The 25,894-nt window shown below is 37.4% G+C and overlaps 1 protein-coding gene across 8 annotated transcripts in view; it reads right to left on the minus strand.

The window, feature by feature from the left end:
• The window catches only part of LOC106870201 (uncharacterized), a 49,008-nt gene extending 23,346 nt beyond the window's left edge, over positions 1-25,662 (minus strand). For 2 of the 8 annotated variants that reach the window (XM_089350694.1, XM_089350689.1), the window contains exon 1: positions 25,092-25,662. The gene's annotated coding sequence lies outside the window, so the exon portion shown is untranslated. Of the gene's footprint in view, positions 1-1,367; positions 1,388-2,582; positions 3,417-25,091 lie in introns of those variants that run through there. The other 6 variants (XM_089350693.1, XM_089350688.1, XM_089350692.1 and 3 more) reach the window with 4 other exon arrangements.
• Between the last annotated feature and the right edge of the window lie 232 nt (positions 25,663-25,894).

Below are 25,894 nucleotides of genomic sequence, written 5' to 3' on the forward strand. Positions count from 1 at the left end.
GTATGTATGTATGTATGTGTGTAAGTATGTATGTAGACAAGCTTTTCTTTTATTCCATCTATGAGATTGATCCAAACCACACGAATGCAATCGGGTAAGATAGGAATTTTAAGTCAATTCTAAGTCAAAAGATCAGGTTTGTTACGCACTATGACACCCTGATTCAACCTGATAATTGACTATTTTAAGAGCTCATAACTCCGTGAAATTCTCACTCACTAACTCTATAATTCAGGGATAACCAACATTTTTCGAGAAGCGGATTGATAGCTACTAAAAAACTAATAGAAATTTTTCGTTATGCGAAAGACGGCGAGCTGGCGGAATTGTAAACAAGCTGGGCAAAATTCTTAGGGGAATTTCGTCCGTCTTTACATTCTGAGTTCAAATTCCGCCAAAGTCGACTTTACCTTTCATCCTTTCGAGGTCGATAAAATAAGTACCAGTTTATCATGGAGTCGATATAATTGACTTATCTCATCCTTCGAAATTGTTGGCCTTGTGCCAAAATTTGAAATCAATTTTTAGTTAGGCGAACTATTCAGAAAATCTCCCGGACTGCAGATAGCCCATAATGGATAATTCAATCGAGTGACAGTTCAGTAAGTAGATCCACCACATGAAAACACCTATCATTCGAAGTGACAGCGGCTATATTCTCTTTTATTTACATAGCAGTTCACAAATTTCTTATGTCGGTCTGTTGTAAAAAGCTTGCCGCAGGTCAGGTATGATCGAGGAAATATGAGCAAAGATTGTACAGAGTTTGGGGAATTTTTGTTTTTGTAACAGGAACTATAGGACCAATGCATACCCGCTTTTGATTTCTCTTAAGGCATTATGATATGATTTGAGAAAGAACTAATTATAATTTTTAGCAAATTGAGCAACTATGTAGAACATCGCTCGTTCGTTCGGACAAAGTTCTTATTCACGTTTTATTTTTCTTAGCGTATCTGAGTGTGTGCATGTGTGTGTGCGTGTGTGTGTGTGTGCGTGCGTGCGTGTGTGTGTGTGTGTATTCATATGCTTGCATAGTAAATATTTGATTTATTGAAACCATCTCCACCTCTAGAAAGTGTACTACAATTACCAAATGTCATTTGAGACCAGCTCAATCTAAGAAGGAGAGACAATTTCAAGTCACAATTTCTCCGCAGCTGACATACCATTAAAGGCTATTGTCTGCAGATGAGCGTAGATAAATTAAGAATTGATAATGAATGGCATTTGCTATATAAGTATTTGTATCTCCTCTGTTACTTATATACATTTCACTGACCATTCTCTTTTATTCTCTTAGTTCGTTAATTGTTCAATTCACATACATACACACATACATACATACATACATAAGTATTACGTACGTGTGTGCGCGCACCTGTACTGCAGTATGGCCACAACCTTTGGGCTGAAACATGTAAAGGAAATAAATGTGTGTGTATGCGAATGTGAAGGCGCACGCGCGTGTGTGAAGGCGCAGATCTCAGTGGTTATTGCGTCAGGCCCATAACCACGAATTAATGAGTTCCATTCCAGGACTGGGTTGTGTATTGTGTTCTTGAGCAAGACACTTTATTTCCACTTTGTCCCAATTCATTCAGCTGTAGAAATGAGTTGCACACACTCATACACACTACCAACCACATGGTTCCGGGTTCAGTCCCACTGCGTGGCACCTTGGGCAAGTGTCTTCTGCTATAGCCTCGGGCCGACCAAAGCCTTGTGAGTGGATTTGGTAGACGGAAACTGAAAGAAGCCCGTCGTGTATATGCATATGTGTATGTATATATATATATATATATATATATATATATATATGCGCGCGCGCGTGTGTGTGTGTGTGTGTGTGTGTGTGTGTGTGTGTGTGTGTGTGTGTGTTTGTGTGTCTGCGTTTGTCCCCCACCAACATCGCTTGACAACCGATGCTGGTGTGTTTACATCCCCGTAACTTAGCGGTTCAGCAAAAGAGACCGATAGAATAAGTACTAGGCTTACAAAGAATAAGTCCTGGGTCGGTTTGCTCTACTAAAGGCAGTGCTCCAGCATGGTCGCAGTCAAATGACTGAAACAAGTAAAAGAGTAAAAGAGTAAAGAGTATATATATATATATATATATATATATATATATATGTATATATATATATATTCCTGGAATGGAACTGACAGCAATTACTATTTTCACGGCGGTGCATCAGCATGGCCGCAGCTCTAAGCTGAAACTATAAACAACAAACAACAAATATGTGTGCATGTGTGTATATATATGTATAGGTATATGTATATATCTATATTTTCATATACATACAGGTAGATAGATACACATATATATGCATACATAAAGATAGATAGATAGATAGATAGATAGATAGATAGATAGATAGATAGATATACTTGCAAGCAATAATACATAAATATATACATAAATACAAACATGTATACATGCACACGCGCACACACACACAAATACATATGGATCTCTCTCTCTCTCTCTCTCTCTCTCTCTCTCTCTCTCTCTCTCTCTCTCTCTCTCTCTCTCTCTCTCTATGTACGCAGAGTAAGTTTTACGTGGAAATATTCACCTGCTGATTAACTTGTTAAGTTGGTGATAGTAGAAGTCTCCAAATGAAAATACTTACTTATAAATACGTTCGTGGCTAAAATACCTTCACAGGTGAATAACTTTTTGTAAATGTCGGTGTATTTGTTGTTTTCGTAGTATTAGTAACACCAAAACAAGCATACAGCAGTAGGAGTAGTAGCAGTAGATTCGGATCTTGTTCAAAACGGGGGCACCAGTATTTTCTTAACGAAACACTTTGAAACTTGGGACACTGGTAGAATGTGTCATATAAAACATCTTTTTCTTTTAGTCTTCTTAACAAAAAAACGTACATCGCAAGTTATTTCATGTTAAGGTTGTCGTATTTCTGTAATTTCAACCAATGACTGACGTCCATTCAGCCGTAAAAATTAAGTGCTGACTATGTAAACAAACGATTCGCGGCGGTGATAAAATTATTATTTCCTTGTCAAAAAATGGCTGAAGCATATTGGCAGTAGCTAATAAACCTTTCTATTATAGGCACAAGGCATGGTTTTTGAGTGAAGGAGCAAGTCAATTAGGGTTAGGGTTAGGGTTAGGGAAAACGAACACACGTGTGTTGCCTCTGCAAAATGTCAGAAGTAATGGAGATTAAATACGCTTTACACCGCTTAGGAGTAACTGTAAACAGCTGAATACTTGTCAGTGATTGGTTAAAATTATCGAAATAAGACAATTTTTTACATGAAATAAATCCGAATACAAATTTTTTTTTTCTGTTCTATAACACAAAATAGATAAGTGTACGAAGTTTGAAAGTCTTTCGGTACCAAAAACACTACATAAAACATTAATGAAAACTGGTGCCCCCGTTTTGAACAGGATCCGTAGATTCTATTGTGTTTGAAGTTTTGGTGGTATAACTTGTTATATTTTTATCGTCTGTCTTATGGATTACGTACTGTGACAGAATATTTCGTGTAATGGATTGAAATGAATGCTTTGATTTATTTACATTCTGAGTTCAAATCCCGCGCGAGATTTATCTGTTTATTTATTTATTTGTTTATTTATTTACTTTAGCTACATGATCCTCTGATCGATGAAACAGGTATCTCTCAAATACTGATGTCAACATTATTGACCCGGTTTCCACGAAATTTGTGGTCTGCTGTTTGTATTAGAAACCGGCGGAAATCGTGGATGTCAATAACATACAGCAGAATTACGAAGAAGGAATGTGTGCATGTATTAACCAGGGCAAATCAATGGGCCTCTAGAATCACAAGACGATGAAGGGCACCGCCTTTTGTCGGGGAACTGAAGAGCCCAGTTAAAGTACTTGGGATCCACTTTCTGAAAAATTTGTCTACTGCTAAGAATTGCCTCCAAGACATTCCGAAAAACTGTGGCTGGTGATGCTCTGGCACGCGCTAAGGTTAACACTAGTAGTTTGATTTCTATAGTTGCGAGACGTCTTTCCGTAGCTCGTCTCTTAGAAAAATCTGCAGTCCTCGGTGCAGCACAAGCCGAGATTTAGAGTTTGGAATCTGCAATGTTTCCAGGCACTCACTGCAACTGCTCCAACAGTAATAGATTCTATAAAGAATTAGTGGTTTATTTGAACAATAGTGAGTTGGGTTCCATTCAGGATTTCCACGAGGACAGTCAGAATAGTTACGTTCAAAACAATTTCAGCGACCTTCTCCAAGAGCTACTGATTTACCATAACCAAAATCAGTAACCTAGGACATGCATACCTTTTCAATCACTGAATTCTTGGACAAAACTATTGTCACTAGCAGAGTTCTCATTTTAAACAGGCCAGATAATTTCCTTTAAGACAATGAATATATATTCCAGTTAGTGGATGTCTCTGTACTGTCTGACAGCAATCTTATTCAAATAAGATCTGAAAAGGACATCTGAATTCAAAGACTTATAACTTAATATTGAAGATGTATGAAAAAAATGCAAATAACTGTTATATTTAGAGCTGTCAGTAATTCTGAATAATTCCATTTTAAATTCTTCCAAATAAGTCCAGAATATTCGTCAAACGTTAGACTTTTCTCCTTTAAGGCAAACAAATTTATCTCGCTTTTGATCAGTTTAAACCCACTAATGGTCAGATGCAGACTATCATTAGTCCCCTCCAGTCGTGCTATTTGCTGTAAAATATACAGATGACTGCCTTAATAGATATGGCTTTATAACTGGTGAAACAGAATTAATGAAGCACGTGTAGAAAATTTTTTAGTCTTGCTTAACAAAGGTAACAAAAAAAATGTGAGTCCTTGTCTATTTTAAGGATATCTCCAGTTTCTTGTTTATATTTAGACAAGGGTTTAGCCGATTTTTGTCACCTAGGCAATCTTGCAAAACATGTCACTAAATTTGCTGATAAATATGAACCACACCTTAAAGCAGTGAATCATGCATTTCATATCACGAATTTCTGTTTAAAAATATATTATGGAAAGTTACTAAAAAGATTAGCAGATAAATAAATGATAATTCCCAGATAGATTACATTCACAAAAGTAAAGGAAATTAAGACATTATTCTAGACATTATTCTATGCTATTTCTCATCACTGCAGGAAATTTTGACTAAATATGATTGAAAGCTTAATGGTGGTAGTAGTAATGTTGTTGGTAGTGATGGGGGTTCTCAGACGCTCCATGACGAGGAAGATCCAGTTGCTTGATCAAATGAGCAATCCGTTCCTGAATTAACATGTAAGTGGTTGGATATTGCACGGATAAATGTCACTTTAACGTACTTCTCAGAATCAGCGTGACAGAGTGTAATAAGACTATACTTTTTGAATTACAGATTGACGTACTTCTATAAAGATTGATGTATTCCCGTCTATCTAATTACACTGACAAAGTATGGCGTAGCTCAAGGCTATAGAAAATGATGTTTGTTATGTGGAGTGATCATGTTCAGGACTTCATGGATGCGAAGCGAATTTCTTAACTATTCGGCTGTATTGCATCTACCAGGAATTGAGCAATGGGTATAATAAAATTACTGTGGGTATATCTTACGAAACATATATGTGATGAGAAACAGAAATAACCGTAATGAACTGACTTTAAGATATCGTTTCTATTTACAGCTGAAGCCCATTTACGCAAACCTTTCTCCTTCTCTCTCTCTCTCTCTCCCTCTCTCTCCCCCCTCTCTCTCTCTCTCTCTCTCTCTCACTCTCTCTCTTTCTACTCCTCTCTCTCTCTTTTTCTCTCTCTTCCTCTCCATTTTACGCGTGTTAATCGCTGGTAAAAGTGAGTCTCATTATCTACTGGGAAGTTAGAAAAGTAGTAGATTGCGACTTCGTGTAATATTTCTTGAGCAAGTCATTCTGGTACTTAATTACACTATGCTACGCGAGGTGAGGAGCTGAAAAGTTCCTAGATTTAGGTAAAAGAAAATACAGGAGGATCAGTTGATTAGGGCAACACTAAATAATGACAGCAACACCCAAAACAACCTGGTCGATCAATCTCCCTCAAATCATATATAAACTACCATTTAAAAAAAAATAGGAAGGAATCATTATATAATATGGTCCTAGATATTCTGCCCATTCAAACAGAACTGGTCACGACTGGAGTGTATTTGATCATTGGCTTCCTCCATCAGTGATGCTCTGGCTTAAACAACAACCATAACAACAGCAGCAACCATATTTCCGTATTTATGCTTCAAGAAATTTTAAAACATTGTCAAATATTTAAGTTATAGTATTGGCATTCCATCACTTGCAAGCTATATTACGCTTCGTTTTTATTTTCTTTTTCCTGCTTTCCAAATAATATTCGATAATTACGTTTCCATCTGCATCAGATGACCCAACAGCATTCAAGTTGCATTAATAACAGTGATGTTATTACGTATAGGAAGAAATAATTAAATACTAGGTCATTTGAGAAGTCATCGTTGTTGTTGTTGTTGTTGTTGTTGTTGTTGTTGTTGTTGTTGTTGTTGTTGTCGGCGGCGGCGGCGGCGGCGGCGTTGTCGTCGTCGATGTCGGTGGTGGTGGTTATGGTGGTATGCTGCTTGTTGTGGTTCAGTTCCATGTCAGATCTACCTGAGTAGACCTATAAGTATGAAATCCCGGTTGTAACCATCCCACCGTTTATTCAGGATTACATTTTTCAATGTGTCCTTGCAATTTTAAGACAGCAGGGTATAATTTGTAAGAAATTTGGCTGCTGTTTTTAGCTGTTCGAGTTAACACGCAATGGCTCACTCCCCCATTTGCTATAGAGAGAGAGGTGGGGTAAAGACCACCCCTACTTCGGTCATGAATGACCATCTAGTGTGGTCACAAAGCGGCGAGATTTGAGTGTCATATAGTCAACCACAATGTTAAATCATATTACTGACCGCAGAACTCAGACGAAATTTGTACTCAGAAGGCATAGAGAAGTATTCACACACCATTAAGATATCTAATTATAATAACGCCATTTATATCATTTACTGACATTTGCAGGTCCCTACAGTATTACCACTGCAACTGCACACGTCATATATGTTAAATCTAAATAGTTTGACCTCCTTAGCCTTAACGAATTATAATTACAGTTACATTATCAGAAACCATACATACATACATACATACATACATACATACATACATACATATATATATATATATATATATATATATATATATATATATATATATATATATATATATATATATATATATATATATATATATGAAGTGAAACTACCTATCGTCACTAGATACAAAACTGCTATCGCCATTCTTCTCATTTAAATATAAACAAGCGAGCGTAGTGGAAAACACCAGCCTTGTCATCACGTGACTGATTATTATTTGAAGCGGCAAATTCTTCGAACCTTTCCCGCCAGAACGCAAACTGACCAATCACGGCCCCTAATAAGGTCACGTGATAGAGTATTAAACTGAAGCATTCAGGAGCCGATAGTTTGTTATAAATAGCTTTAACTCGGCGGCCAAATTCGTCTCGGTCCAGTTTCTCTTAGAGACTGTTCCGTGTACCACACGACAGCAGCAGCAACAATCAGCCAGCGACCACTTCAACAGCTTCGTCCAGCCAACGATGACCACCGCCGTCGCCACATCAGCAACATGAGTCTACGACTACTATCCAGCATCATCGTCATGACCAACACGATTACTACCAAGCAGCCTCTACACCACCAGCGTCAACACGACTTACTATGTACACCAAACCACCGCGGCACACATCTCTCTCTTCGATTCTGTTAGGTGACTTAGCTTCACCACGATAATAAACAGACAAGAGACCACAGGCTGCGATAAACGTCTGTCCTCAAGGCCCTGACATCGAAGCCAAAACACAACTAGTGATAAGCTCTGCCAAATGACGAACATCTGTATAACAAGAATCACGGCCCGGCATCGATGCCACGACATCACAACTAGTGATCAGCTCTGCCACACTCAGCCTCCTCACTTTCACATACAGAACTTTTCCTATAGTGTACTAAAGAACTGGTATAATTGCTCACGTGTTATTGACTCTCTTTCCATCTGCTGTAATAACTCACACACATGTATCACTCACATACACACTTTTCTTTGTATGACGGCCTGTCTTTGATAATGTTCTTATATGTCGCATTCACACTCTCACACAGACATACATCTTTAACGCTACAATAAATATCTCTGTTATTCATCTAATACGGTTGTGGTCTTTCATTACTGGTCATCTATGTTATCGTCGTATAACATATCATGTATATCATCATTGATATATATTTGTGTGTTCGACCGTGTGACACGTTTAAATAAAAGGAGTCCTCTGTTTTTCCATTCGTCACCATTTCTCCTTTTTGAGTTCACACGGTCGTTCCTTACATATATATATACCTAAAAGAGGGTATGATATGCCCTGTTCATAAAGGAGGGAGTAGAGCAGATGCTAAAAACTACAGGCCCATCTCTCTGACCTCACACGTTAGCAAGACAATGGAATGCATAGTCAGAAAAAGGCTGCTCACGTTCCTAGAAAAAAACAACCTTCTAACAAACACGCATCATGGCTTCCGTCCAGGGAGGAGCTGCCTCGCACATTTGTTGCAGCACTATGACTGGGTACTGAAGCAACAGCTAAACCAGACAGCTGTAGACGTGATATACCTCGACTTTGTCAAGGCTTTCGACAAGGTTGATCATGGCATGATATGCCACAAGCTGCGAAACCTTGGTATTACCGGGAAACTGGGAGAGTGACTGCATGATTTTCAGAAGGGAAAGAGTCATACAGTTGTAGCCAATGGTGCTCATTCTGAAGAGACACCAATTCTCAGCGGAGAACCACCGGGAACTGTACTGGGGCCACTACTATTTGTGGTGGTCCTTTCAGACATGCTCTCCATGGTACAATCATTCAACCTGACCAGTTATGCTGACGACACGAAAAGTATTGTAGGCAATTAGGAACACAGAGGACATCATAAATCTGCAGAAAGACCTGAACGAAATCTACAAACGGGCTAACAAAAATAACATGCAGTTCAATGCTATGAAATTTCAGGCACTCCACTATCGGTCCAACACCAGGCTAAAATCGGAATACACTGGATCAGGAGGTAATATGATCCCAGAGTCAGAGTCGGTGCGTGACTTGGGGGTTCACATTAGCAATGATGCAACATTCCATGGCAACAATGTGCAGGCTGGATGGATTCTGAGGACATTTAAAACCAGGAAAAGGGAAGCCCTGCTACTCGTATGGAAGACTTTCCTTCTCAGCTGCTTGGACTACTGCACCCAACTATGGTTCCCAGAGAGTGTGAAACAATCTGTGGAACTCGAAGCAATCCAGCGCCAATACACAAAGAAGATTGACTCAATGCAAAAGATGGGCTACTTGGAGAGGCTAAAGGAGCTGAGTCTTTATTCCCTGGAGAGAAGACGAGGGAGACATGCGGTGATATATACTTTGGAGATTTTGGAGGGTTTAGCTCCCAATTTTGGAATTGACAGCTATACTAATGCTCGAACTGGACGGAACTACGTCATACCAAAGATCCCTCATCTAAAACAAAGACATAGTACTGCAATAGTCTGGGTTTCAGGGACCCGCAATTGTTCTTCCATCCTTCCAGGTAACCTTAGAGATCTACATGGTGTTGATGTGGAAGTTTTCAAGGAACATCAGGACAGGTTTCTGTCTAAGATACCAGATGAACCCACATCGCGGCAGGAGACGCAAAGAAGAGCAGCTCCGTCCAACTTGCTACTTCACCAAAAACAATATCAGAAAAAACACCGAGTAACTACAGGTGGTGCACCAGCATGACCTCAGCCCTGTAAAAGATAAAAGATAAAAGATATTGTGTATGTGTGTGCGTCTGTGTGTGTGTGTGTGTGTGTGTGTGTGTGTGTGTGTGTGTGTGTGTGTGTGTGTGTGTGTGTGTGTGTGTGTGTGTTGTGTCTGTGTGCGCGCGCACGTGCAGATAAGTCACTAATCAGAGAAGTTAAAAATAATATCAATGGAAATTCCCCAGCAATTGCTTATGCATTGCAGGCTACTGTACCTAATGTGGTGAGCTGAAAATAATCGAGTAATGGAAGTTTTAACTGTAATTAAAAAGAAATTTATTAACGTTGAAGAAAATTATCTGCAATAGGAATCAAAGAAAGAACTCGCAAAATTTCAAGCCACCAAAAGTTAGACAGAAATATGCAGGGGAGGAATGAGTCTGAACGTTGACTGCAGTACGACAACTTTAATCATGTTTCAGGTTTATTAATTATTAATACTCCTCAGGATGGTGTAGTCAGCACAGAGCTATCTTACCCTAGAATAACTTGGAAACTTCTGAAATGTCAGTATTTAATGGGTTTCTTTTCATTCTGCATTCTGCCTTCAGATCCTAGCAGGATCAGTCTTGTCTTTCATTCTTCCAGATAGTTCTAAAGGAATAAATACAACAATGTGGTGTCATGTTAACCGGTTAATATCTACCTATACACTTTATTACTGCTCACATCCCTATTATCAACGACGTGTTGGCTATGTCAAGCCCTTATGCTTTCGCATATCGTCGTTCAAAGTAATTAGCTCGAAGATTGCTGAAGTCAGTAGTGTATAGTTTGAGAAAGATTTAACAGCTATTTTTAGCAGGCCGAGCCCACACAGAAACTTTCTCTGTGAGAAATGATTGCTATTGAGACTAAATTTTATGTCAAGTGAAGATTCCTTATTGAAGTTACAGTTCCTTTTTAATGTGCTTTATATTCTGTCATGGATCTGACTACTACTGTCAACCGACCACGGAAAAAAAAAAAATAAAGGTCCTTCGAAAGCCATAGGCTCATAAAGTCGGTTTCTTCTGATTCTGTGGTGTATATATTCTTCATTGGACGGGACAACAGTCTGTCAAGGGGTTAATCATTTATGCCAGCTGAGTGGACTGGAGCAACATGAAATGAAGGGTTTTGCTCAAGAAGATAACTCATCACCCTGTCCAGGAATCGAAACTACAATTTTACAATCATTAGTGTAACACCGCAACCATTAAGCCACGTGGTTCCACATTGTCAAAAATATGTAAGCATAATTAATATGTTTAACCTGTTAGCAAGTAAATTTTAGAAGTTAAATGTTACTCTGGATCGGTCTTAATTTATTGTCAAATAGTTGCTTTATATTTCTTTGGCATAAAGTGGTACAACTCGATAAACCGGTTTACTCTGGTAAGAATAAAATAAATTCTCAAACAAACGTATGTATATGAGTGTGTGTGTACTTAAGAATGTGTGTGTATGTGTGTGTGTGCGCGCACGTAAACGTATGTGTTGAACAGCTTTCCCTTTCGACATGCTATATTCAGAACACGACTTTTCCCTTTGTTGAGAGAATTCTTTCTTTTTTGTCTTTCAATATAAGATTAAGCTTCTCTTTTTTTATATATACGGATTGGTACTAACATTAAGGTCCTTAAATCCATCGTCAACGTTTGAAGACCTTCGTAGTCTCGTTTTCAGGAAGAATTGATATTACAGGGTAATAGCTGGAACCATCGCCACCGAGATTTGAATTTTCATCAATAGATTTATGTTAAAAATTTGGAGTTTCGTTTTGTTTGTAACTAGCGTTTGTTACCGGCTTGTTTATTTTAGTATTTTGCCGCGCTATGAATACTGCTTCCATCATTAATAATTTATTTTTGTTAAAATTTCGATAGATTAGAATTGGCTATTATTGTTTCCGTTTAGTTTTGATTTGTGTTGATCAGTGGGGTGTATTGTTATTTCTCCTTGCTGTAGATTCATGATAATATTCATACGTCGTTGTCGACGATGACCAGGACATCACAAGGAAGAAGAAGGGTCACTGTACATCCGGCTGTGGCCAATCAGACCAGTGCATGCTCTGAAGGTTCCGTCGTATTTCAGACACTGATGGTCTTCTGGGAATGAAGGCAAGGAGTTGGCTCTGGACCAGGCGCAGCTCACGTTTTCTTTGTGATTGCATATCCCAGGTGTCGGGGTTTATCTGAAAGCGCTTCAAGTACATGATACACACTCGTACGCGCATATATATATATATATATATATATATATATATATATATATATATATATACACACAATTGCTGCGTGGAAGGTGTTTATAAGTCATTTAAAAAACACACAAAAACCGTTAGATTCACTTCAATATTTAAATTTAATTTGCCAAAATATTTTCGTCGCTTTGAGACCGCGACCTGTTCACTGACAAAATTCTGTGCTGTATCAGAATTAAATTTATATATTTTAAATTTAAATGTTGAAGTTAATCTAACGGTTTTTGTGTGTTTCTTAAATGGCTTATAAACACCTTCCACGCTGCAATTGTTTTCGTTCCAGCACACGATCTCAGATCAGGTCACTTGCTATGCAAGTACATCTCCGTAATATATATATGTAGTGAAACTACCTCCCGCCATTAGATACAAACTACTATCGCCATTACATACAATCTTCTCATTTCAATATAAATAAATGCGAGCGTAGTAGAGAACCCATTCCTTGTCATCACGTGACTGATTATTATTCGAATCGGCAACTTCTTCGAACCGTTCCCGCCAGAACGCAAACTGACCAATCACAGCCCCTAATAAGGTCACGTGATAGAGTAAAATTCTATCACCGTCTTGGAGCCCTCTTAACGCTATATATAGATCAACTCATACCCCACAAATTTGTCTCGGTCCAGTTTCTCTTTGAGAACTGTTCTGTGTACCACACGACAGCAGCAGCAGCCAGCGACCACTTCAGCAGCTTCGTCCAGCCACGATGACCTCCGCCGTCGCCACATCAGCAACAAGAGTCTACGACTACTATCCAGCATCATCGTCATGACCAACACGATTCTACGATTACTACTACCGAGCATCAATCTCCACCAGCGTCAACACGACTTACTATGTACACCAAACCAAACCTCCGCGGCACATCTCTCTCTTCGATTCTGTTAGGTGACTCAGCTTCACCACGGTAAATAAACAGACAAGAGTTCTTAAACAGACAAGAAATTCTCAGCCAGCGACGAACATCTGTATAACAAGAATCACGGCCCGGCATCGATGCCACGACATCACAACTAGTGATCAGCTCTGCCAAACTCAGCCAACTCACTTCACATGCAGATTCATATTATTGTGTACCCAAGAACTGGTATAATTGTTCACGTGTTATTGACTCTCTTTTTCTCTGCTGTAATATTTCTCATACACACATGTATCACTCACATACACACTTTTCTTTGTATGACGGCCTGTCTTTGATTATGTTCTTATATGTCGCATTCACACTCTCACACAGACATACATCTTTAACGCTATAATAAATATCTCTGTTATTCATCTAATACGGTTGTGGTCTTTCATTACTGATCATCTATGTTATCGTCGCATAACATTATATATATCATCATCTTTGATACATATATTTGTATGTTCGACCGTGTGACACGTTTAAATAAAAGGAGTCCTCTGTTTTTCCATTCGTCACCATTTCTCCTTTTATGAGTTCGCACGGTCGTCCCTTACATACATATATATATATATATATATATATACATATACAGAGGTTGGACAGAATAATTGAAACACCTTAAAATTTCAAACAAATTTATTCTAATGTGGGGTACGACTGCCTTTGGAAGTAATTACAGCTTGAATTCTACGAAGTATAGACTCGTACAAAGTTTGAATTGTTTCCAAAGGAATTTTTGTCCATTTTTCAGCTAAAACACTTTCCAGTTCTTGAAATGATAATGGCGGAGGATATTGACTCCTTACTTGTTTGGCTAAAATGCACCATAAATGTTCAATAATATTGAGATTTGGGCACTGTGGTGGCCAGATAAGATGTTCAACTTCACTAGAATGCCCCTTGTGCCATTCAGTAACAATTTTAGCGGTGTAAATTAGTGCGTTATCATCCTGAAAAATTGCGTATCCCTCCGGATATATATATATATATATATATATATATATATATATATATATATATATATATATAGCTCTGCTTCCTTCTGTTGTCCTGGCTTCTACTTCACTGCTATACACATCTCTCTCTTCCTCCTTGTTCCACTTCCTCCCTCTACCATCCTCTCTGCTCACGTGTGACCTGTGGTCAACTCTCTCTTTTCACTCCAGCCACTATGAAGGCGAGACGAACTGTTTTTTCTCCGTCCAACTTCGTTCAATATCAGATTCGCGTTTGGCCGTACGGCTTTTTAATGTTGTTTTCACTGTCCATTTTTTCCTGTCTTGGTTTGTGTTTGCCACCTTGGAATCCTCTGTTTAGTGGGTCGATCCACTACTCAGGAAGAGACTATTCTAGAGTACGTTCTGCCTTATCTTCGAAACGTCTAGTTAGAATAGAGGCAGCTGACGAAGGATTAATTCCAAGTGGCTATCTGTTTTCCTATGTGTTCGTTCCGTTGTCTGTAGTTCATTTTTCTAACGTCTTGTACCCTGATATGCATCTATATACACACGTAGATGTAAATATGTACATATATGTGGGTATACATGCATACATATTCTTTGTATTATATATATATATATATATGTGTGTGTGTGTGTGTGTGTGTGTGTGTGTGTGTGTGTGTGTGTGTGTGTGTGTATTGAAAAAAAAGTCGTCAGAATTTTGGAATAACCTTAATTTATTTTATACATATATATGCGCTTTCGTTCGTCTTTCGTTCGTCTTTCGAACTTGTCAAATATAATTCTGTTAAAATACAGAGATCTTGCTTATTTATATAAAAACAGGTGGGTTTTTTTTTTTGGGGGGGGGGTTGTTTATAACAGAACATTGTTTTGTTTTTTTGTTTTTTGGGGGTGAGGCTTTGGAGACAATGGAAGATGTATAAGCAGATAGATAGGTAGATAGACAGGCAGATAGAGAGATAGATAGATAGACTGATAGTCAGACAGATGGATGTGGTAAAAGAGAGAGAGAAGGGCCATTGTATTGAAATGGTCTTTTTAAGGAGTGTCAATAAAAAAAAGTTAAAAGCTTGTTTACTACTTACTGTATTGTTTTGAGAGGGTTACTAGGGATGGTAGAAGAAGGAAGAAACGAAGAAAGGAAGAAACGAAGAAAGGAAGAAGAGAGAAGAAAAAATAGAGAATAAGCAAGATCTCTGTATTTTCACAGAATTATATTTGACAAGTTCGAAAGACGAACGAAAGAGCTAATATATGTATAAAATAAATGAAAGAAGTTATTCCAAAATTCTGACGACTTTTTTTTCAATATTTACTTCTGTACATCACACCTAACACTCTATACACACACACACACACACACACACACACATATATATATATATATATATATATATATATATATATATATATATATATATATATATATATATATATATATATATATATATATATATATATATATACATACATACATATATATACACACATACATACATATATATACAGTGAGAGAGAGAGAGAGTGAGACAGACAGACAGACAGACAGACATTGAATGCACGCTTTTCGTCTGCCAATTTCCATTCTCAATTAACAGGTCGACCCTAGCCTATTATAGAAGGGACTTGGCCAAGGTGTTGTGTAGCAAAGCTCAAAACAACTGATCACTCCTTTCGAAGCAAACTTCTTAGGCGGTTATGGAGTAAGGTTCCGAAAGTGGCTGTTGACACAAGAATGACCTTGAAAACCACAATGGGAAAACTACTTGATATCAGCCAACACCCACGTTGCTCACTGAAGTGAATCTCTTCCTTAAAAAGCAAATTTTACGCAGATACTTACAATAAAATATAAAAGAAAATGAACATAAAAGTTTGTTGTGCAATAGTTAATAAGCGTGCGAAAAACTAATCTTTAAACACGCAGAAAATAATATTATATACAGATGCTTATCAATACTTCATTCATTGATGTTGTGTTTCACTAAAGATCAGCCCTGGTCAAAAGTGATCTAGCAGTGACTATCCAGTCATTGCCAAAAGTATCTTTCCCATTTTGAAATGAGAGGATGTGATTTTAAGGGTAACTTGACTTCTCTTTCTAACAGTCGAGCAGCAGCATACCAGCTCTCAAATCGGCTTGTTTCATTACTTGAGTGTTCAAAGGAAATGTTCAAACCCCCACCATCGCCCACCCAGCCCCACCAAAGAAAAAGAGAGTTTTGGAATTAAAGTTTCAAGTCGTAGTTAATTCTTCTCTAGTAAAAAAAAGTATTTTTTAAAGTCACCCAATGAAAATAAGAAATAAAGTTTGTTACAATTTTTGCTCTTTATTTTCGACTAAATCTGACTGCATTGAAATAGATAAAATCGGAATCAAATTGAATAGAAGACTCAGCTACGGGATGCATGCCACTGTAGAAGCTTTTATGTGGAGGCTCGAGCTGCTGGAAATAGCAACAAGAGAATATAGTCTTTACAATTACTTAAATATGGAAGCACGTAACTTAATGAGTGGGGCGTTGCACTCAAGATCGTAAGATTGGAAGGTTCGATTCTTCAACCGGGCAACGCCTTGTGTTCTTGAGCAGAAGACTTCATCTCACGTTGTTCAAGTTCCCTCAGCTGGTAAAAATGAGTATTCCTGCGACGAACCGGCGTCCCATCCAGTGGGGAACCTGGCTAACGTCACAGCATCAGGGAAACCAACCTCATGAGCCTATGGCTAGAAGAGGACCTTTTATCTTATTTTTATGTTTTTTTTTTTTTGTCAATTATCTAAGAAGACTACAATTCCTTGGATCTTATGTCGACTCATTCAAGATTGACTTGGGGTTAAATCACAACAAAACATTGGTCTCAATGTGATACGGAAAAAAAAAAATCGTTTGAACAAACAAGGCCAGGATTTATTTAGGGGAAGTTAATGAAATTGTGTGAGGTGGTGTCAAAGCCTATCCCAATGAGGTTAATATCAGCTGGAAATAAAGTGGCTTGTTTTTAAAAGAAAAATCGGAAATTGCACGCTTGACTAGAAAATTACGTGTAAACACACACTCACAAATAAACATACACACACATAAGCATAAACCTATATAAGCATACATACACATATGCATACAGAGACACACACATACACATATGTACAAGGTAAGAGAGGTATTTGAGGACATATATGGTAATTTAATAACGCAACTCTAAATGTATTTTAATGAAACATATTCTAATATAAATTTGTGCTCATGTTCTCGATAAGATTATTTTATGAGACCGCCTTCAGCTTCAATGATAGCTTCAACGTGGGGCAGCAATCATTGACATGCTTGTACTCAATGGTTCTTATTAATTTCGGACGTCACCTGGATAATGGCAGACTTCAGTGACGCTATAGGTATTGTGAGGATGTCGTTTAGGTTCCCGTCCAACAATGTTAGAAACGTAGTAGTCAGTGGGATTTAAATCTGGCGATTTTGGAGGCCACAAGTTTGGTGTTACGTGACAGTAAATATTATCTGACGTCCATTCTTGGGTTACGTAGGCTTTCTGAGAAGGTACTGTGCCATATTGCAACGTGTATGACCTTCTACTGCATACGTCATCCACCCAGAGTGTCTCCAACACCTCAACGTATCCAAAAGCATTAATTCTAAAACCCCGTGAAAAGATGCTGAAAACTTAGGGTGTGTCACATGGGGAGCCCAAAAGGATCTGCCCATAAACATCTGGTATTTTTTCAGTTAAATTTTTGATCTTGGCTGAAGATTTTCCAAAGCATGCGGGTTTATAACATTGTTAAGTAACTGCTTGTTTCAAATCAAACAGCTTCCCTGCGTCTTTGCGAGGATGAATTAGTATCTCCTCAGCATATACGACTTGTATCGAATGTCCTTGTGCACTATGGTTCTGAGAGACCACTCCGCCCTTTTGGAAATTTCCGCGTTGATTTTTAGTGTCCTTATGGCGTCCGAATATTTCGAATTTTTATCTTTCATACGTTTGAAAGATTCCCGGCAGTAGCTTCTAGTTCCATCCGAAATTTGTGCACAAAATTTCTTGCATCTATAGAAAGTTGGCAACTTCAAAGTCGCTGTGTTCTGCATATATGACAACAAAGATTATGACTTTTCATCTATTATAGATGATCTGAAAGAAATAAAAACTTCTTAATTGGTTTGAAGAGAGTAATATGTTGATAATTAAATGTCATCAAATACCCTTCATACACTGTATATATGACTCGCATTTGCTCGGTGTCCAAATTCCGCTCCCATATCATTGGTCAAAGAATCTGTAGAAGAAATCATCTGCTCGAAGACCCACGCGGTGAATTCGAACCTTCTACTACGTCGCTGCGAACCGGACTTTTTTACTGTACAGCTATTACATAAGTAGGTTTATATAACATGCAATCCGCTAAGAAACACAATATGGAAGTGTCTTTGATATTCTCACTGTAAATACTTGCCTTGCACACCGATATGAATCACTTCCCTAGAAAGAAGATTTTGAATAAATTCAGACAGGAATAACATGAAAAGCAAGAAAAAGAAATCATGCAATACGACTCTTAAATTTGAAAATAAAACAACCAAAATTTAATTGCCGAATATGTCAGAGTTGTATGGTTTATGTTAATTTTGTGTTTCATGAAAGATCTGTCAAAATCAAACCCCAAATCAAAAGTGTCCCAGCACTGACCATCCAGTTTTTTTTTTTTTTAATCTAAGGCTACACAGTCAAGTGTGTCTTCCATTGGCAAGACGGCGAGGTGTGATTTAAGGCAGGGTGTGATTTACTGTGATTCCTAGTAGGTCAAGCTGCTATGTAGAGGTTCCTTAATTGGCTTATTTCAAGGCTTGAAAGCTTGAGAAAAACTTCCAATTAAAAACGATACTTTTGGTATTAAAGATTAAAATCGTTAGTCATGTCGGCTCCTGTAGAACTATCTCTTGTCGAATCCCAGGAAAGAAGAGAGAGACCATAACTTATTCAGGGCTAAATAATGATACTGACATTTTGACAGTAAGTTCAATTGTAGACTTTATCTCATTCAATGAAAGGTCAGTATGTATATATAAAGGTTGTTCAGGTTAAATTTAATGATTTTTTTATACCGCCTTTTCAGGAGCAGTATGATGTACTGGTGAACAGCCAACGGTAAGGGCTGGCTGCAAGACGTAACTTGAACAGCCTGCAACGGAGACTACGAACCCGTGGCGAGCAAGAATAGAACACAGCAAGCTTTCTCATTGTGTCTGCAAGCTAAGATTCATCCCAGATCTTTGAACAAGGCCTCAGGCTCAATTTAGATGGCAGTGACGCTGTTGGAAACTGTGGGTGATCAAGTCCTAGCTGGAAAGGGTTGCTGTTGGAGAGGCATATGTTTGGTAGCAAGATTTGGCTCCTTACCATATTTCCAGAAAGACACCGAAGTGGTTGTCGGATGATTTCTACGACTTTATCAATTTATGGTTTCCTAATTTTCCCAATTGTGATCCCATTGATTACTTTGTGTGAGGCGCGGTTGAGAAGGACTCTAAATGCTCTGACTGCAACACCAAGGCCGAGCTTGTAACCAAGATAAAAACCGCAGTGGAAGCTGAGGACGGCTACTTTGAGTAAGCGCCCAGCCATAAACTTATTCATAATTTTTAATTTTTTAAAATACTTTTATGTTTGGATAGGACATTGCGTTTTGTTTCCTTTTATGTAAACTCTCAATTTTAAACCTTATATATATAGTGATTGTCTACTCCTTATGTAGAGTCTCACCACCTCTTGAACTTATACCTTAGAGCCATCATGGTGACTGATGTGGCTTTTTAAACCGCTTTATTCAACAACATAAGAATGCAATGGAAGATTTCTGGAAAAGTTATGCCAAATTGAAGTTAGAGGTACAGCTTGTGAAATGCAGAGAAATATCACTGTAGAAAACATTAAAAAAAAGAAGAGATGAAACATTTTCAGCATCTTCATCACATAGAGGAAAGATCTTAAAGGATTTCAATACTTTAAGATTACACTAAAAGCAATAATATATGCATCCAGAGTAATTTCTCTCCAAGAATGTTATACACATAGAGCTTGATTACATACAAAACGGAAAGAATTTACACCAAAACCATATGCCTGGTGTTACCAATGAAAATAATGAACGGTTTATTGTGTACTCACTTCCGGTACTATTTATTTCGTCATTCGAAACCTCTTGCTATATGAGCAGTCACACCTAATGAGAAACTCTAAGTAACACTGACATGAATCACCAACGTTATGCAGATGTGTGTGCGCGTGTACATTGGGTGGGCGTATTTAATTGCTTAAAAACAACCATTGATATTGCCGTTCGTTCTCTAAATCATTAGAAAAATGTTATTCTACCAACACTGGAAAGATAATAGATAAAGTCGAGAACGGTGAAATTCGAACTTAGAAGGTAAAGGCGCATAACTAATTACAAAATTTCTTGTACTTTCAGCAATTTTCAAAATCTACCACCTTACTGCGTAGATGTAAATATTTAGTAATAGCAAACTTAATTAGTAAGCCTATTGTAATTATTTTAATTTTCTAACCCATGTATCCATCACGAATACCGGAAAGTAAATTACGGTTAGCTTGTAAGTTCATATGCGTTTGTATATGGGTGTGTATATCTAACAACAAATTAGGAGTTACGAAATGACTATAAAGAGAGAGGCAGATATAGAAAATGGGGAAGAGTGCAAACGAATGTGTGCATGCGACAGACAGACAGACAGACAGACAGACAGATAGATAGATAGATAGATAGATAGGCAGATGGAGAATCTCAGATGTATATAAGACAAATTTTTTGGAAAATATATTTATGATAAAATAATGAAGCTTCTCTTGCATCACTCATTTAGAAGCACTGCAAAAAATGAAACCTACTCTACACTGTATGCTACTTGTGAGCCTGCTAATAGGATGCTCTCTCCTTATTTCCAAAGGTATTTAGAAACAAATATTTATACGCATCCACACGAACATAAATAATATCAATCTATCTATCTATCTATCTATCTATCTATCTATCTATCTATATTTACGTATGTATGTATGTATGTATCTATCTATCTATCTATCTATCTATCTATCTATCTATCTATCTATCTATCTATCTGTCTGTCTGTCTGTCTCTATATATATAGGGAGAGAGAGAGAGTGAGAGAGAGAGAATATATTCTTTGCTCTACTGCTATACACTGGTGCGTGTTGAACCCTTGGATGTCTTGCACACGAACATGTCTAACGACGTTGTTAAACATTATGTATTCATGTGTGTGTGTTCGCGCGTTATGTTATGTGTGTGTGCACGCGCGTTATGAGAGAGAGAGAGAAAGAGAGAGAGAGAGAGAGAGAGAGAGAGAGAGAGAGAGAGAAAGAGAGAGAGAGAATTTTTGTGTAGGAAACAGCTTTTCTTTGAAGCATGTTATATTAAAGTAAAATATTTTCGATTACAGTTATTTTCTTAATGATTTTTCATATTTCTCTTTTATATTATATTTAGTTTGGTGCAATTTAGTTCCTACGTTCATTAACTTTTCTAGATTTTCTTGATTTCCCCTTCTGAATAAAGTAGATGATAGCTAAGTTTTCAAAGCCACAATCGATACAAAGAGCAGAGAAATATCTAAGAAACCCTTTACATATTTTTCTGCTGTGAGGAAGAGGAAAGATATTATGATATAAGTAGTGCCTTTCACATAACTTGGGATTTTATCTATTATACGTTCTTCATTCACACAAAACGGCAAAATCATTCTTTTCATTGGGAAAATGAAAGTGAGAAAGTGGAAACACGTTAATGAACCTGGCTCCGTCATAATTTCTGACTGAATATAAAGGACTAACAATTTAATTGCAAATAACCATTAAAAAAACTGGAAGTTCTGCATAAATGCTTCCAATATAATACATATTCGTATATAAATGCGTACGTAAATATAGGCATACATGTATGTATGAGATATGTGTGTGTGCGCGTGTGTGTGTGTTTGTATGTGTGCGTGTGTGTGTGTGTGTATGTATGTATGTATGTATGTATGTATGTATGCATGCATGTTTGTGTCTATGTATGCATACTTTTATTCTGTTATTCATTAGAATTCTTTTTAGGGGAGAATCAGTTTCTAGCAAAGAAATAAAATTTCCACCACTAGAATTTAAATAACAACAACGCTATTTGTTACATGTTGAGCTTCAGGAAAGTCTTGCACATTTTTCTTCTCCCACTTACAGATTGTATCTGTTAAGTGCAGTCTATTATTTAGCTTTTGTGGACTCTCAGTTAATCATTTACTAATGTAACCGATGTTGTTATTAATTTGAATAGAAATTCATAATCAGCGTAAAGGAGTTACATATTTCAAAGAAATTATCCATAAGTACTCTCCTTCTTGATGATTTTGGAAGAGATGTTCACATCTGCAAGGCAGCTAACCTCTATGACTATACAATTTTTCTTTTCTCTCCCCAGATCACTATATCAGGCATGTTTACTTTACTGAGTAGAAGTTTTTATGAAATGTTCCCCCAAAATTCCTTTTGTTTATACGTATGTACTTATTCAACAGCAGAAGTTTTGTTTATCCCATTACAGTATATTTTCCAGCGTATGGCATTGTATATTGTTTTAGCAACATTATATCACTCTGAGGAGAAATACCTCAATTACATTTTTTAGTATCTGATGATTATGTGTTATGTCTTCTAGAAACAAAACGAAAAATCGGCATACACATTGCATTTTAGTAATTTAAGGGTTTTACCCTCCCGTTTGTTCCTTAGATATTTTGTGCCTATCTCCTGCTCTTGAATTTCAAAAGTGTAACGTTCGAGATGCAACGTAATATAAATATCCAAAGAAGGCTACACTTGATGTTAATGTCATCATCCTCCTTGAAGGCGGTGGGCTGACAGATTCGTTAGTACGCCGGGCAAGATACTTTGCGGCATTTCGTCCGACTTTACATTCTGAGTTCAAATTCCGCTGAAGTCGACTTTGTCTTTCATTCTTTCAAAGTCAATAAGATAAGTAATGGTGTCGATGTAATCCACTTATCCCCCTCCTCGAAATTGCTGGACTAATGCTAAAATTTGAAACCAATGTTATCATCCTCCTTAAGGCGGCGTGCTGGCAGATTCGTCAGCACGCCTGGTAAAATGCTTAGCGGCACTTCGTCCGTCTTTACGTTCTGAGTCCAAATTCTGTCGATGTCGATTTTGCCTTTCATCCTGTCGGGTTCGGTAAAATAAGTACCAGTTGAGTTCCGGTGTCAATGTAATCGCCTAAATCACCTGCTTTGTCAAAATTTGAAACCATTGTTGTTATCATTATTTCAAGTCTGTCAAATCTGTCTATTTTCTATAAGAATGTGACAATGAGCAAAACTGCTAGTAACTTGTTGCTTAGGTTGTTTACCGTCGTAGAAATGGATTTTTCACTCTATGGCCTCATTTCACATTGGTGCCTTTCATTGGGCCAAGCTAAGGCAAAATCATATAAGATATGTTCAGTTGCTCTGTGTGAACGCCGAACACTGACAAATTAGCAACTGGTTTCTTCTTTATAAGTGCCATTGGCATACTATTTACTAGTCTTTCTTCCCCCAACGCGGGTTGATTCTTTGGAAACATCTACAGTAATGATGTATATTAAGAAACCTTTCATTGATTTTTATCAGATCACGAAAGCATAAACTTGACGCAGTTAGGATCACATCTCTTATTCTTCTTTTCAAGGCCACATGATACTTTATCCTACAACACTTATTGATGCTCTACAAAGCACAAGTGAGGCCCACAATCGAGAATTTGTCTCACATCTGGTACCGTGGGGCTACTGCATTCACAGATATCCTAGACCACATCCAGAAATGGAGCCACCAGACAAATGGTTATAAAGCCACGTGCTCTGTCTTCTGGTCCATAAGCGAACTGCTTCTTCTGTCTGACTTTTCTACACCTCATATAACAGTCCCTTTTCGAATCTAGTGGGCTTTGTACCACATCTACATGAGTATCATCGGTCCACTAGTCCCTTCCTGTTTCATCACCCTTGCTGTGTCAAATCTCATCAGACCTTACAGTAAGCACTACGCCTGATTCACCCCCTAAAATTGCTGGTCTTGTGCCAAAATTTGGAGCGATTATATTATTCCTGCTCTTGATATGCTCAGAGTATTTTCAGGTATTTTTAGTAAAGAATGAACATAAATAAATTATATTAAACAGAATACAAATAACAGGTAAAAGCAGGTTGCTAGACGGTCAGATGTATAGGTAAAGAGATGTATAGGAGATGGACGGGTCAACATTTAGAGAAAACATACAAGTATGTTCATATGGACAAATACATACATTTAGATAGATAGATAGATAGATAGATAGATAGATAGATAGATAGATAGATAGAGAAGATAGATGGTCGGACAGACGGACGGACAGGCAGACAAACGTATGTATATATATACATACATGCATACATAACTTAGACATACGTACGTACATGCGTATATGTATACAAGCATATGTACTCACATGCGTACAAAGACACATGCATATATTAATGCTTGTCTTTTTTTTGACGTATCATTATATACAAAAACAGTTGCACATTGATTGAATGATCACGTGATACCATTTAGTAGTGCACCATATTTATTTCATTTTATTTTCTCAAGGAATGCGTTGACGGTTACTTCGAATTTCCGGCTTAGTAGCCTTCTTCAGACGAATTCTACTGAGCAGAAAATATTTAGATGTAACTATCAACTCGTTTTCCTTCTAAAATAATGTGTGTGTGTGTGTGTGTGTGTAGATAGATAGATAGATAGATAGATAGATAGATAGATAGATAGAAGCGCACGTGAAACTAAGCAGCATAAATTAAGTTTATTTAAGCGATACGTTTAATTATTATGAGTGCACAGGTAGTTCAATATCATGGTCTTTATTTTTCTGTGAAATTAACAAACAACGGTGAAAATATCCCTCACATACATAGCTTAAAGAAAATAGAGAATATTTACCACAAGTTACCTCGGTGGACATCTACATGGATATTTGTATGACAATTCCTCTTGGCAGCTGCTGATGAACTAAAAAGTAAAGTTACCCGCTCGTTAAAGCAATTTATAATAACTGTTAGTTACGAATGATTGGTATATAAATCGATAAGGAACAGGTCAAAGGAAGGACTGGTTACTTCACACAGTAACCGCTAACGTATATTTAAATAGAATTTCAGTTGCTATCGAAATTATTTGGAGTGCTTTTTTTTTTCTTTTTTTTTTCTTTTTTGTTACAAGTCTCAGTAGGTGCATGTGTTTTCAGCTTTTTTCGTTTGCACTATTCATTTCAGATTGTAAGAGACATAGTTGTTGACATACTCTATTTGATTAGCCTTTAATTGCAAACAACAATATTTATGTCTGTGATAATGGGTATGACCTAGTAGTCGATGTTATAGTCATGGTTGTGCGCAGTGAACCACCCGGAAAGGGAACACATATCACAATGCACACTGTATAGCTAAGTCTCTAACTCAAGTACGTTTGTAACATCCGTCACTCATTTGTGTGCATATAACTTTGAATGTTGCTCAGTGTCAATATTAAACGACTTGATTACGTCGACTTACATATTCAGGTTCGATAAATTGATTCTTTCTTTCTGCTCATTTCTTTTTATAACAATGTCATATCTGAGGCATAGCTAAACCTGCATCTGAAAAGCATTGCTTTCTTTTATTCCGAGATTGGAAATTTCTTCAGATCTGAACAGCTGCAGATCAATGCACGGCTCTATTGTACACCACACTTAAGTTGCTGTT

Source organism: Octopus bimaculoides, chromosome 4 (genome assembly GCF_046866305.1).
Source record: "Octopus bimaculoides isolate indiv1 chromosome 4, ASM4686630v1, whole genome shotgun sequence".
Lineage (NCBI taxonomy): Eukaryota > Metazoa > Mollusca > Cephalopoda > Octopoda > Octopodidae > Octopus > Octopus bimaculoides.